Source organism: Diabrotica virgifera, chromosome 6 (genome assembly GCF_917563875.1).
Source record: "Diabrotica virgifera virgifera chromosome 6, PGI_DIABVI_V3a".
Taxonomy (NCBI): Eukaryota; Metazoa; Arthropoda; class Insecta; order Coleoptera; family Chrysomelidae; genus Diabrotica; species Diabrotica virgifera.
The window spans coordinates 148,049,072-148,064,831 of record NC_065448.1 but is presented as its reverse complement, the minus strand read 5'-3'; the positions used below and the strand labels follow the sequence as shown (position 1 = coordinate 148,064,831).

At 32.3% G+C, this 15,760-nt stretch overlaps 1 protein-coding gene across 1 annotated transcript in view; it reads right to left on the bottom strand.

Annotated features, from left to right (window-relative positions):
- Positions 1-13,414, bottom strand: part of LOC126886943 (uncharacterized) — a 29,578-nt gene extending 16,164 nt beyond the window's left edge. Inside the window, exon 1 of the mRNA XM_050654114.1 lies at positions 12,977-13,414. The gene's annotated coding sequence lies outside the window, so the exon portion shown is untranslated. The remainder of the gene's footprint in view (positions 1-12,976) is intronic.
- Positions 13,415-15,760: the final 2,346 nt, after the last annotated feature.

Sequence of the window (15,760 nt, the reverse complement as noted above, 5' to 3'; positions counted from 1 at the left end):
CTTTCACTTTGGATGTCTGGGTTTTGCCATCTTTTGGATCAACTATACTATACTAATAGATTAAATGTTTGTATTACAATTTTCATTATTACTGCATAGCGTGCTATTAGTCGAGGTATTAAAGCACAAAAAAAGGCATACTGTCGATTTTTGCCGCAGTAAGACGGATTTTAATGCAGTTTGGTGCGTTGGATTCGTGAGAATGTCAGGAAATTTTGTGAACTAATGTAATGAATAAGAAATCTCAAATTGCAGTTGTGCATAAGAAAAATGCATTTCAAAAATGCATTTCGGTAAATAGTGTGAAAAATTTACTTAATTTTCTTACTCGGGAGTTTTTGGGGTCGCCGAAAACGAATATGAGGTCGGCGAGAGAGTGCAAACTACCTGGTGCTTGCAGCGGGTGTAATAAACGTCTTCCTCTGGAGTATTGTGGTAATTTATCATATAATTGGCTTAAACTCATTACTCGGGGGATTTTTGGGGTCGCTGAAAATGAATATGAGGTCGGCGAGAGTGTGCAAACTACCTGGTGCCTGCAGCAGGTGTAATAAACGTCTTCCTCTGGACTATTATGGTAATTTGTTAAATAATTGGCCCAAACTTGTTACTCGGAGGTCTTTGGGGTTACTGAAAATAAACATCGCAACGACTAAATTCTAGTTTCATATCATTTAAACCAGTTTGATAAGGCGCAAGTGGATGATGTGGTTTTGCCTTGAGAGAAAATTACTAGATACAGAATGTACTTAATGGCTATTGCCAAAAATAAAAAGATTGTCATTGAAAAAGTTCTTTCATCTGTTGATGCATTTACCCAGCATTTAAAAAGGGTATATTTACAAACACAAATTTGGCTGCATGGAGAGGACAGTAACATGAACCCAACCGATTGGGGATGGGAATTACAAAATATTGTATTAATTCCAGTTAGAATAACTCAGCCACCTGGTCCTCCAAACATTTTAAATTTAATATTCTGAAGTTGTAAGTCAGACTGCGGCAACTCATGCGGGTGCAGGAAGTATGGGTTAGTTTGTAATTTAGCCTGCAAAAATTGTGCAGGCTCTGATTGCACAAATATCGCATTGGACTCCAGAGAGAAAGGCAATAATGAAGAAGAAGATGATAATGATGAATAAAATGAATTTTAAAAATAAATTACGATAAATTTTGTATAATGAACTTTTTTAACCATAAATATATTATAATAATAAAAATTTATGTTTATTTATAATAAAAATACCGTCCATTTCGATCACTATAGTTACATCGAAGAAAATAGATTACCCCAAAAACCCCCCGAGTAACGAGTTTATATGATAAATTATATGATATTATATAATAAATTGCCATAATACTCCAGAGGAAGACGTTTATTACACCCGCTGCAGGCACCAGGTACTTTGCACACTCTCGCCAACCTCATATTCATTTTCAGCGACCCCAAAAACTCCCCGAGTTACAAGTTTCGGCCAATTATTTAACAAATTACCATAATACTCCAGAGGAAGACGTTTATTACACCCGCTGCAGACACCAGGTAGTTTGCACACTCTCGCCGACCTCATATTCGTTTTCAGCGACCCCAAAAACCCCGGAGTAAGAAAATTGAGTCAATTTTTCCCACTATTTACCGAAATGCATTTTTTAAATGCATTTTTTATGCACAAATGCAATTTCAGATTTCTTATTCATTACATTAGTTCACAAAATTTCCTGACATTCTCATGAATCCAACGCACCGATCCGCATTAAAATCCGTCTTACTGCAAAAAAATCGACACTTCAATCCTTCAATGCCTCGACTATATTTAAATTTTAGTTGACAGTGTTCTCAGTTCTCAAAAATCCTGGTTGAAAAAGTTAAAGCAGTGAGGTGGAAAAACAACAATAGGCGTCGTTAGACTGTTGAAGACTAAGTAAAGTGGGCCTTAATGATAGCCAATGTTCTTAACGCGGGAGTAGTCGCGCAACTTCTGTATGCGTGTTAGAAATACGAATTTACAAGAATTTTTTATTTTATGGTATTTTTATTTACTTGTTATGTTAGAAATATTATTTCTAACAATTATTAAAGCTAATTGGCTCTCCCCAAAGCCATAAATTCTACAAAAAGAAGAAGAAGAAAAATAAATAAAAATAAATAAAAAAAAATCCTACGCATTACTACACCCTTCCTCGAGGCACTTACAAATTTTTTTCAAAATTGCAAAATTTTTCATCAAGTTATCGCGAAAAAGGATAAAATGTGAGATTCTATCTAACGGCGCGACTACTCGCGGGTTAAACGATGAGACACACTAAAAAGAAGGAGGGAGTTGAACTTTGAAGGCTAAAAGTATTCTTTGAAAATCCCCCGCGGGAAAAAAATTAACCCGTCTTCCCGATTTTTCGTATTATTTACGGGAACGAAAATATTAACAGCGACAAGTTTTCGAACGGCCACCCTGTTTGTACCGGGTGTCCCAATATATAAGAATGGCTCTCGGCCATATCTCAGGAACCGTTTATAGTACAGCTTTGAGAAAAAGATTTTTATAACAAAAGTTGTCTCGGAAAAAGCCTGGAAATTATTTTCATAATTGTAGGTTCACCGCTAGAGGGCGTAATTGCATATTAAAAATTAAAAAATCAAAATTTTACAAAATTTGCCTAATGAAAGTGCATTGGAAATCCGATCATCGTATTCTTCATAAAATTCTGCGCATATTTGATTTCACAAGTTTAAGGCCGTCCGCACATGAGTCGATCGAAAACAGGTCTCGAGGTTCGCGCGTCTTGCTCGTCTTGTACGAACCCTGCGGCACAAGCGATTGCTCTCCTCACACTAGTCGATTCAGTTTGCTCACATCTTTTTTATTTATCAACCCAAACGACTATTTAGATCTGTAAAAAGTACGGTATTGTTACATTTTTAGTATCATTTGTATACAATGAGCATTATACAATTGAGGGTTCTATTTCCCCAACGAATTTTATAATAAACACCTAGAAACAAAAGTTCAATATTTTCAGAATTTTATATTACAAACAATATATTTCCACAAAGTTAGTAGGACAATCAATGAACATAACATGCACCGATCTTTAAATAAAAGTAAAATTTCATTCAGCGCAAAAAAACAACAAAAAACCAAGGAAACAAATAAAATAAACTACCTATTATGACTAAAAACGTGCGTCTCACTCGAACTTTCTCGTGCACTACGGATCGCAAGAGACGAGAGTCGTACAAGACGAGGAGATTTTGCAATCGTAAACGCCTCGTGTACGGAGCCCAATGCCACAACGAAGGAACTTGAGTGGCAGGGAGAAATCTACGCGTTTTGAATCGAGCCGAGTGTTTCGAGCGTCGCTCCATGTGCGGACGGGCTAAGTCTACCTTTCCAACTAAGAGGTAGGGGTGAGTGGGAACCTTGTTATGAAATAAATGGCTTTAAGTCCGGTTCTGCTAAATCGAATTTTGCAAACTTGGTCTTGTTGAAAACAGATCTTTTTCGTTAATGTAAAAGTTATAATTTCGAACCAGCCTAATAAGTAATATGCCAGCTAGGAGGCGTTATTTAATTTTTTTCAGAAATATAGTTTTCTTTCGAAAACATTTTTAATCCTGTATTATAAAATTAGATTAAATTAGAAATAGAATAGCGAAAACCGCATGTCGATACCTTTTTTCTATCTCGAGATATCTTACGAAACGTATAAATTTAAAAACGTAACTGTTACTGTCACCGGTAAATGAAGTTAAGGAAAAGTAGTGTGCTATGGAAAAAACAAAGGATCATTTTCCAGATATCAACGTATATAATAGGGCTTTCCAACGCTTCTCATTTCGTTAAAACCTCTGTCATATGTGGTACATTATTATTATACACGAATTATACGATATTATGAAGAGGCTCGAAACAAATGAGAAGCGTTGAAAAGCCCTATTAATTAAAGCAACAATAAGACAAACAACACTCTAAAATATAACAAAGAAATAAAAACAACTATTTAGTGATGACCTAATTTGGATCAAGTTCAATGTGGAATGAAGTTCAAATTGTTGCACATCATTCTCGATGCAAGCATTTACTCATTCTAGAGTAGATTAAAGAGCAGTCTCAATTTCTGCTCTCGAAATGTTTTCTCGAGTAATGTAGTATTTAAATGCTTGCATCGAAAATGATGGGCAACAATTTGATCATTTAGGCCGTCACTAAGTAGCTGTGTTTATTTCGTTGTTATATTTTGTGTTGTGTCTTATTATTGTTTTCATTAATTATATTTATATACGTTAACATCTGGAAAATGTTTCTTTGTATTTTCCATAGCACACTACTTTTCCTTAACTTAGTTTACCGGTGACAGTAACAGTTATGTTTAAAATTTACACGTTTCTTAAGATATCTCGAGATAGAAAAAAGGTATCGACATGCGGTTTTCGCTATTCTATTGCTAATTTAATCTAATTTTATAATACAGGATTAAAAATGCCTACTTGTATTTAATATTTTCCAAAGAAAACTATATTTCTGAAAAAAATTAAATAACGCCTCCTAGCTGGCATATTACTTATTAGGCTGGTTCGAAATTATAACTTTTACATTAACGAAAAAGATCTGTTTTCAACAAGACCAAGTTTGCAAAATTCGATTTAGCAGAACCGGACTTACAGCCATTTTTTCATAACAAGGTTCCCACTCACCCCTACCTCTTATTTACAAAGGTACATAGACTTAAACTTGTGAAATCAAATATGCGCAGAATTTTATGAAGAATACGATGATCGGATTTCCAATTCACTTTCATTAGACAAATTTTGTAAAATTTTGTTTTTTTAATTTTTAATATGCAATTAGGTCCTCTAGCGGTGAACCTACAATTATGAAAATAATTTCCAGGCTTTTCCCGAGACAACTTTTGTTATAAAATTTTTTTCTCAAGGCTGTACTATAAACGGTTCATGAGATATGGCCGAGAGCCGAGAGCCATTCTTATTGGGACACCCGGTACTTTCTGTGGTTTTGTTTTCTACTAATTTTTCACTACTTCGCTTCAACAACGAAACGTCAGAAAAATAAATGTAAACAATGAAATCACAAACGATTTTAGATTATTGTCATTAAGCAAATACCCAAAAATGGTTTTATTTTAAATTTTAGGAAATTAGGTCATTAACTTTCACTTAAATTGTGACGTTGCCTTAATATTTTCTAGCTTAATTATTAGGTCTTCATTCTTCATTACGGTTTTAATTATTATTTATAGTCTGGGCAGATTAAGTGTACTATTTTGTAAAGGGGTAGGCGCAAAATTTCGGCTTCAATTTTCGACTTTTTAAAACATTCATTTTTTCGAATTCTGAGAAAACTAATAAATATTTTTGAAAAATTTAAACGCAAATGAAAGATTACGTTATTACCGAGGGCCGAAAGTTCCTAAAAACTTCTATAATGTTTATTTTAATAAGTTACAGGGGTGAACAAAAAGAGAAAATTTAGTGTGATTTTTAATTTCGAATATCTCATTCAAAAGAAACTGTTTGTTTATTTTAAGGGACTTTCGGCCCTCGCTAAAAATTGAAACGGTCATTTATTATCTAGTTTTCTCAGGATTAGAAAAAAATTAATGTATTTAAAAAGCACTGGAGCCGAAATTTTGCGCCTACGCCCTTAAGTATACTAATAAACAAATTAGCGCTCCGAAATATTCTTTTCTTCAGATATTGCTCTGTAACTCCGAAGATTTTAACTTTAAACCAAAAATACCCAAATAAAACTTCACAGTAATTTAATTCTGCACAGAGATATTTTTCCGATTTCATTCGACGAAAATTTTCCGAGGAAAATCCGGGTTTTTCCAACAAAATCTTCAATTTTCAACTAAAATTTAGGAAAGTAATTATCTATTAATAATTAAATAGCTTGGTGACATAAAAGCTTTTTTGTAGAAGATTAAATTCCTGGAAGCTGGCGGCAATCTTACAAAAATATTTTCACAACATTTAAATTTTAATTAAAATTCACGGTCGCAATAATAACCAGAATTATTATGATACACCAGAATAACTATGATTTCCGTAGAAAAGGGCACAATATCTATCTAACATACTTTCAGAATTGAAATTGGACTTTGACCGGCATCTGGCCTTATAAACAATTTTTGAAGTTACACTTCTTTTTACGATCGAGGGTGAAATTTTATAATTCCCTGGCGCATGCGCAGACAGACAGTATATGTAGTTCGTTGCTAATCTTTCAAATTATGTATGTATCAGCGCAAATAAGTCATTAAAAGAATATGTTAGTGTTCTTAGTAAATGCATTATTTATTATAATTTTTGTGTCTTTGGATTTGTCTTCCTCGGGCGTAATATAATAAAATATCTATTTTTATACTTCACTTTGTTCTATTTGTCACCGTGATGTGTAATTGTATCCGACACGTCAATAGCACGGGGCTTGATAGCTTGGTTGGTATATCATTGGACCAGAGATCGAGAGATCGCGGGTTCAAATCCCGGACGATTCATATTCATTTTTTTTGGTATTGTTAAGTTTTGGTTAATTTTTGGTAATTATTGTTAATATTTGGTATTGTAACTGTTAAGTATATTTATTTCGTTGAAATTATACAGGGTGTCCCGAAAAGATTGGTCATAAATTATACCACACATTCTGGGATCAAAAATAGTTCGACTGAACCTAATTTACCTTAGTACAAATGTTCTCATAAAAAAGTTACAGCCCTTTGAAGTTACAAAATGAGAATCGATTTTTTTCAATATATCGAAAACTATTAGAGATTTTTTATTGAAAATGGACATGTATCATTATTATGGCAGGAACATCTTAAAATAAAATTATAGTGAAATTTGTCCACCCCATAAAAAAATTTATGGGGATTTTGTTCCCTTAAACCCCCCCCCCCCCCCCCCCAAACTTTGTGTACGTTCCAATTAATTCATTATTGTGGTAGGTACCATTAGGTAAACACGTTTTTAAAACTTTTTTGCCTCCTAGTATTTTTTTGATAAGCCAGATTTTATCGAGATGCAGATTTCAATGTATTTACGTAAAAATTGTATGGGGGTTTTGTTCCTTTAAACCCCCCAAATGTTTGTGTTCGTTCCAATTAAACTATTATTGTGGTACCATTAGTTAAACATATTGTTCAGAACATCGAACAATATCTTTAATGAGCCATCTACTAAAGATATTTCTAAAAATCATCCACAACCGAGTTTATCAAAAGTTGGAGTCAGATATTAGTAATACACAGATGGGGTTCAGAAAAGGACTAGGTACTCGAGAAGCTCTCTTCGGTTTGAATGTTCTTACACAAAGATGCCTAGACGTTAATCAAGAAGTACATGCATGTTTTATCGATTTTGAAAAAGCGTTTGACAGAGTGCGCCACGATAGGCTAAGAGACATTCTTGAAAGAAAAGACATAGATAATAAAGATCTGCGAATAATTCTCAACTTATATTGGAATCAGAAAGCTAACATCAAAATAGAAAACGAGATATCAAAAGCAATAGAAATACGTAGAGGAGTAAGACAGGGATGCATTTTGTCACCACTGCTATTTAATGTATATAGTGAAAGCATCTGTCAGGAAGCCCTTTTGCAAGCAAATGAAGGAATCGTAATCAATGGAGAGGTTGTAAATAATATTCGATACGCAGACGACACTGTACTAGTTGCAAGAACAGTAGAAGAATTACAACGATTACTTACAAACATAAATATTGCTTGCAACAATTATGGCATAAACATTAATATCAAAAAAACCAAGTATATGGTCTTCAGTAAAATCATGACACAACCAGCACATATTAGTATAAACGGCATTCAAATTAAAAAAGTATCAAGTTATAAATACTTGGGAACTTTAATAAACGAAACTGGAGACCAAAACAATGAAATAAAAAGACGTATCGAAATTGCCAGGGCCACCTTCATAAAGATGAGAAAATTCTTCTGCAACAGAGATATAAGCATCCCTCTACGATTAAGAATGCTAAGTGGCTACGTATTTAACACGCTATTATACGGTGTAGAGGCCTGGACTCTCAAACAGAACAACATAAAAAATATTGAAAGTTTCGAGATATGGTGCTACCGTCGAATGCTGAAGATAAGTTGGGTTGAAAGAATCACAAATCTTGAAGTAATACGAAGGATAGGAAGAGACCCAGAAATTTTATTAACGATAAAACGAAGAAAACTCGAGTATTTGGGTCACCTGATGAGAGGTCATAAATACGCATTACTTCAAAATATAATGCAAGGAAAAATAGAAGGAAAACGGAATCCAGGCCGTAGAAGAATGTCGTGGATGCGGAATTTGAGAGAGTGGTTTGGCTGCACCACTAATGAACTTTTTAGGTCATCTGTAAACAAAGTCAGGGTAGCCTTGATGATTTCCAATCTCCGATAGGAGTGGCACAAGAAGAAGAAGAAGTTAAACACAGTGTTTTTAAAACTTTTGCCTCTTAGTCTTTTTTTCATAAGTCACCTTTTATCGAGATGTAGCTTATTTTTCAAAATATACCTAAAAATGTAAATTATAAATAAATTTTCAGATTATTAACAGGTCTCTATAATCGTCCTTAACCATATACAAATATGTGGTCGATTCGACAAATATTCAAAATATCTCGATAAACACTGGCTTATCGAAAAAGTACTAAGAGGCAAAAAAGGTTTAGAAACATTGTGTTTAACTAATGGTGCCACAATAATAATTGAATTGGAACGTACACAAAAGTTTGGGGGGGGTTTAAGGGAACAAAACCCACATAAAATTTTTATGGGGTGCACAAACTTCACTTTAATTTTTTTTACGATGTTGCTCCCATAAAAATGTCACATTGTCAAATGTCCATTTTCAATAAAAAATCTATGAGAGTTTTCGATATATGAAAAAAAAATCGATTTTCATTTTGTAACTTCAAAGGGCTATAACTGTTTTTGTGTGCACTATTGTATATAGGTAAGTGAGGTTAAATCAACCTATTTTTGACCCCAAAATCTGTGGTAAATTTATGACCAATCTTTTCGGGACACCCTATAGTATAATAAAAGTATACCTTCTTACGTACGTACAAAGTACACACACATTCTTTTTGTTATTATGTAGGTTTATTTTGTTAGAAATAAATTAATTTATTATAACAAAACTAAAGCATCTTTGGCATTTATAATGCGTTAGTTAAGTGGCTCTACTCTACTCAGTGGTTCGTTAGGTGGAAAATAAAAGATTTTGTTAGGAAGACCCTTTTCCGAAAAAAATTTTCGTCGAATAAGGAAATCATAAAAAAATAGGTATCTCTGTGTAGAATCAAATTACGGTGAATTTTTATTCGGCCGGTTTTGGTTTAAAGTTAAAAGCTTCGGAATTACGGAGCAATAATTGAAAAAAGATTTAGAAGAGCTAGTTTGTTAATAAACAAAATAGCACACTTTCTGCGGACTTTGCAAACCAATATATTCGATTCGATTGTTTGTTCGAAAAACTGTTTTCCCAAAAATGGTATTTTTTTCGATAACATACCCAGACTATAATATAAAATATAACTCAAGAATCCTAATAAATAACAAAACAGTATAATCTCGACGAAGAGAATGACGTAAAAACCTCTTGTATTTCATACAGAACATATTAAATATTGTTCATCCGCTATAACTTTTCCCATGCGTCACGATTCATTTTCGAACAAATTAAGTCAAAACATAAAGTGAAGCGAACGTCGATGTTTATACAGAGAGAGTCTGTAATTTGGAATAAATTAAATATCTCAAATACTAATTGTTTTTTTGAAAAATGCTCAGACCCGTCGATTAGTATTTCAAATTGTCCTTTTTGACATACAATAATAATGTATACAGGGTTTCCCAATTTAGAGATATAACGTCATCGTTGATTTTCTTAAATGGCAACACTGTCATTTTGATAGCTATTTTGATAGGGTGTGTAAAGTTATACACAACTGCAAAATATCAAAGTGTTATTCTCTACCATTTACAAGATAATAGAAAATAACAAAATTATGTTTGGAATTTGGAATAAATTCAATAATTATAATACTAATTATTTTTTTGAAAAATGCTTAGACCCTTCGATTAGTATTTCAAATTGTCATTTTTGACGAACAATAATAATGTATACGGGGTCTCCCAATTTAGAGATATGACGTCATCGTTGATTTTCATAAATGGCAACACTGCCATTTTGATAGCTATTTTGATAGGGTGTGTAAAGTTATACACAACTGCAAAATTTCAAATTTTTATTCCATACAAGATAATAAAAAATAACAAAGTTATGAAAAACAAGTATGTAATCAAATAATAATTGAATTTAATTATTTCGAATATTATTATAACGTTGCCCATTGACAATTTGACAATATTTGAGGTCAACATTATGAGTATACATATTTGCTTAATTGAAATAATTAAATTCAATTATTATTTGATTATGTACTTGTTTTTCATAACTTTGTTATTTTTTATTATCTTGTAAATGGTAAGGAATAAAAATTTTAAACTTTGCAGTTGTGTATAACTTTACACACCCTATCAAAATAGCCATCAAAATTACAGTGTTGCCATTATAAAAATCAACGATGATGTCATATCGCTAAATTGGGACACCCTGTATACATTATTATTATATGTCAAAAACGACAATTTGAAATACTAATCGACGGGTCTGAGCACTTTTTAAAAAACAATTAGTAGGTATTTTAATTATTGAATTTATTCCAAATTACAGACATAACTTTGTTATTTTCTATTATCTTGTAAACGCTAGAGAATAAAAATTTTATATTTTGCAGTTGTGTATAACTTTTCACACCCTATCAAAATAGCTATCAAAATGACAGTGTTGCCATTTAAGAAAATCAACGATGACATTGAGCATTTTTTATAAAAACAATTAGTATTTGAGATATTGAATTTATTCCAAATTACAGACTCTCTGTATTTGTATATTATGTTACGGACAATGACGTAAATCCGGCCAATAACGTTAATGGCCGGCCAATAACGACAATGGCCGGTTGAATTGGTCATTGTCGACAATGGCCGGCCATTAACGTTATTGTCCATAGAAACTGGACATTGATGATAATTTTAAATTCTTGATAACATTTCTATCATTGCCCGGCCAATGTCGACAATGCCGGCTGTTAATCGGTCAATGTTGATATTTTGAATAAAAGATAGGTTATGTGTAGTTTTACTATTGTTTACTGCATGTGTGTGTATTGTGTATTGTTTTCGTGTTGAAATTATTCGTAAATTTATTTAATAAGTGTTATCATGGATATCAACGATGTGCGCACTCGTTTTAATAATTATATACTTAAACCTAATAGTCGAGTCAAAACGTGATGACAATAAATCATTTTTAAACTGTGACGAATACAATAAACTGTGACGAATTATTCCTTTCATTTGCACCACACTGTATATAAAAATATTATTATTTCCTTGTTTGTATTTATGAATATGTTACCCATATTATGATAAATAAAGACGTTTTATTTGTTTTTAATAACTACTTATATTTCTGCAACTACGTTAAGACACATCTTAGTATCTCATTTTAAACACTTACTGACTCACACCGATTATCTTCTAAGGCATCGATTTATCAACATTAGCCATTTGCTTCTGGGCACTGTCGTTATTGACCGATTATTGATGAAAAATCTAATTTTACTTTAAGTTTTTACAACATTGGCCAATAGCTACGGTTATTGTCGTTAATGGCCGGGCATTGTCGTTAATAACCAAGGAAAATGGACATTCACGACAATGCCCGGCCATTAACGTCAATGTCCAATTTACATAAAATTGACCGTAACATATAAATTTTGTATACTGTATACTACCTACTTATACTATAGACACACACATCGGCGTACGTTTCATTTTATGTTTTGACTTAATTTGTTTGAAAATGAATCGTGACGCATGGGAAAAGTTATAGCGGACAAACAATAAAAATGAATACATGAAGCTTATCATTTTACACTAGTTATTTCTAAACTCAATAAAATTCGTTCTAACAAATAAATAATTTATGAAAAAGAATTGAAAATACCTATCAATGTTTTATTTCTTATTTTAAGAATCATTTTTATGAGATTGAGCCACAATTATTGGTGTAATGAAAATTACATTTTTAATTTAAGGGGTAGGCGCAAAATCTTGGCCCAATGCTATTTACATGCATTCATTTTTTTCGAATCCTGAGGAAACTAATACAAATTTTTGAAAAATTTAAACGCAGATGAAAGATTACAATATTACCGAGGACCGAAAGTCCCTTGGAATAAACAAAATTTTGAATGAAATATTTGAAATTAAGAATCACAATAAATTTTCTCTTTTTTTTCACCCCTGTAACTTATCTATTTCGGCTTTCGGCAATAATGTAATATGATGCAATCTTTCATTCTGCGTTTTAAATTCTTCAAAAATACTTATTAGTTTTCTCAGGATTAAAAAAATGAATGCATTTAAAAAGCATTGAACCAAGATTTTGCGCGTATCTCCTTAAACTCTAATTTTCATTACAGCAATAAAATTGTGGCTCAATCCTCTATAAACATAATAGGTAGGTACTTATTAAACATGCCACAAAAAAACAGTTTCAGAACCTTATTTTTAATATTTTTTCAATAAGAACAATAAATAAGATAATATAATGTACTATAATATAATATAATATACGTGAAAAGCAAATAAGTACACACAAAATATTATTGTAGAAAAAAAATTTATAACATAAGTAGGTATCATACCTAGCAATTATATTTATTTCTAGTATAAGAAAAAATCTTTATAGGAAGAGAAAAAAGTAAATATTTAACGAATTTAGTTTATTGTAACTATGAATAACAAAAGTATGTGAAAGAGTTAAAAAGGAGCCAACAAAAATATATAAATAAAAAGTATGTACTTACTATGATGTTTACAAAGTCACGAAACAGTCAACTTTGAATTTTGATAGAGGTTTTCTAATTGGAAGTGAAATTCTCGGCGACTGGGAACATCAATAATTTTCTAGAATATTGTATTTCACAATATTGTGAAATATTGATTTCTGATACTAAAATGTTTACACTTTTTTAGCTCTTAAATTATTTTCGTACTAATGATATGATTATCAAACAAAATTTTATCCACTATTTCAGAAACTTATAAAGCAGTTCATAACTTTATTCACTTTGCGTTGCAGCTGTTTTATGTATCACAAACGCAACACGCAACTCAATTGTGTGTACGTACATACACGTACTCGAATACGATAATGCGAATTGCGAATGACGAGAGACCGAGAGAGTGGAGAGAGGTGCAACGACTTTTGGATTTGGGAAATCCCGTGTCCGTATGTAACCTCTGCAGCACCGTAAGCGAAAATAAAAAGTGCAATTATTAGTCCAGGCTGTATCGTCGCCTCCGTTAGGTAAATTATTACGATTAGATTTTTTCGCACAAACTTACTCAAAAAGAGGTCCTTATAACAAATCCACAGGTTGCCAGGCGGTACCGTGGTCGAAAAATTGTTTACTCACAATCGGTTAGTAATTTATGGATTTCTAACCTTTGAAGTAATCAGGAAGCGACTTATTACTTACTTTACTTTCCCAGCTAGCCGGGAAAGTACTTTCCCGGCTAGCATCTGTCACTTTTCTACATACAAATGTCAATGTCATTTTTGATTAAAAGATGGTTTAGAAAGAATAGAATCCACTTAACATTTATTTAATTAAGAAACAACAACAACAATAACACAAAGAAAACTATTTGGAATTATAAATATTAATAGTTACATTGGAATTATGATTACTATTAACGGTTAAAGTAAGACCGTGTTGCTCAAAATTATGAGTTTCAGAAATAGATGATGACGCTGACGTTTCTGGATTTTCTACATGAGACAACATATTAGCAATTTTTATTTGTCCATGTAATGAATTCTCCACATATCCCTCTGCTACGGTGTTGGATTTCCAAACCCCCAACTTTTTCAACTGTAGGATGTCTCCACCTGTATTTGCTAATAATGTTGCTGAAGTACGTCCAAAACAATGTCCTGTAAACCTGTTAACATTTCCAACTTTAAATAAGTTGCTATTTTTGGGAAAACTTCCTATAGCATTATGCCCAAAAGGCTGTCGTGTAATTTTACCAAATCTTATTTGTAAAAAAAATCTATCAGAGTCAATGTTATTACGAAGGTCACAGTATTGCTTTATTATTTTTATCCATTCCGATTTTGTAATTACAAATGTACGGGAAGAGTAGTAGTCCAATCATCTGGCAGTATTAGCAGGAAAGTTTAGCGGAAGTTTTGCAAATTGGTAGTCTTATAGATTTTGAGGTGCTCTATCCGAATTTTCACCGTGCAACCTCTTTTTGACCTAGGAAATGGCACCATTTTGGGAAAAAATGGTACTAAAAACTGGTTTTTCGCAAATATATCCTTACCAGTCGATTTTTCGACAAAAATAGTTCTATATAAAATTATTCTGCGGAAAATTTGCAACATTTTATGTCTAAATGATTTTTTTCGTCAGACGAATAGTTTCGGTGTAAGAGCGCGGACAATGTAACCGCAATACACGCATTGGTGAAAAATCTTCCACTCCGCGTCATAAACCGACCCCTGAGCACTCCCAACGGTCTATTGTTAAAACGCAGGTATAAAAGGCCCTTCCCTTCGGCCTTGTCCCGAATCGACATCGACGCATGCCCAGCGCCGGTTTAACCAGGGGTCTTTTGGGTGCTCTAGCACCGGGCGGTTGAAGGTTCTAGGGCGGTACGCGCGAAGCGCGTGCTGTTCCGAAATTATATGATTATGGTAAAATAAAATTTGCATACAAATCCACATGATATAATAATAAAAATTTTTCTGGTTTATCATTAACTTGAAACCTTAACAATAATTTATAAATAAATAATTATTTATATATCGACGTACCTATATGGTTTATGCACTGTGTTCAGTTTATGTTATCTAAATGTCAGATAACGTACAAACATGCCGCGCGCCGTAAAATTATATCATTTTACAGCGTTTAAGAATATAATTAGACCAGTAAGAATCTGTTTTTAGGTGGATGTGAGAGGTGGCATTCAGATTTTTGCGGATAAAGTTAGGTGATAACTTCGTTAATAATAATTAATTTATGCTCCTTCTCAAGTATGCCCGGAACATTAATAAAAAAATAAAATATTTAAAAATTTCAAAACTTTTTCGTTTTTTTATACTTTTTTTTGCTTAAAACTTAAAAACTATTCATTTTAGAACAAAGTTCTATGGGAATAAAACAAAGATAATTTAATTTTCTATCAGATGCGATTTGTTAAAAATGTCTTAATTTATCACCCTTGCTTCAAAATAGCAATAAATATAAAATAGGGGGCAAAACAAACCTGCCCTTATCAATTATTTTCCATCACTTAGGTTACACTTGGAACCTTCCTAATTCGCTTAGAAAATTTTTTTAATGTGCTAAGACAGTACACCAAATTTCATTAAAATTAACTTACTAGATTTTGCATAATAATTTTGCAATCCAAACTTTTTTTAAAAAATTAAAATTTTTTAAAATATTGCACAACAAAAACTAGAACATACAAAGATTTGTCAATTTTTTTACATATAAAGAAGTACTCCACCTATCTAATGCACTTTACAGAATTGAAATCGGATTATTTAAGCAGCCTCAGCAATGTTTTAA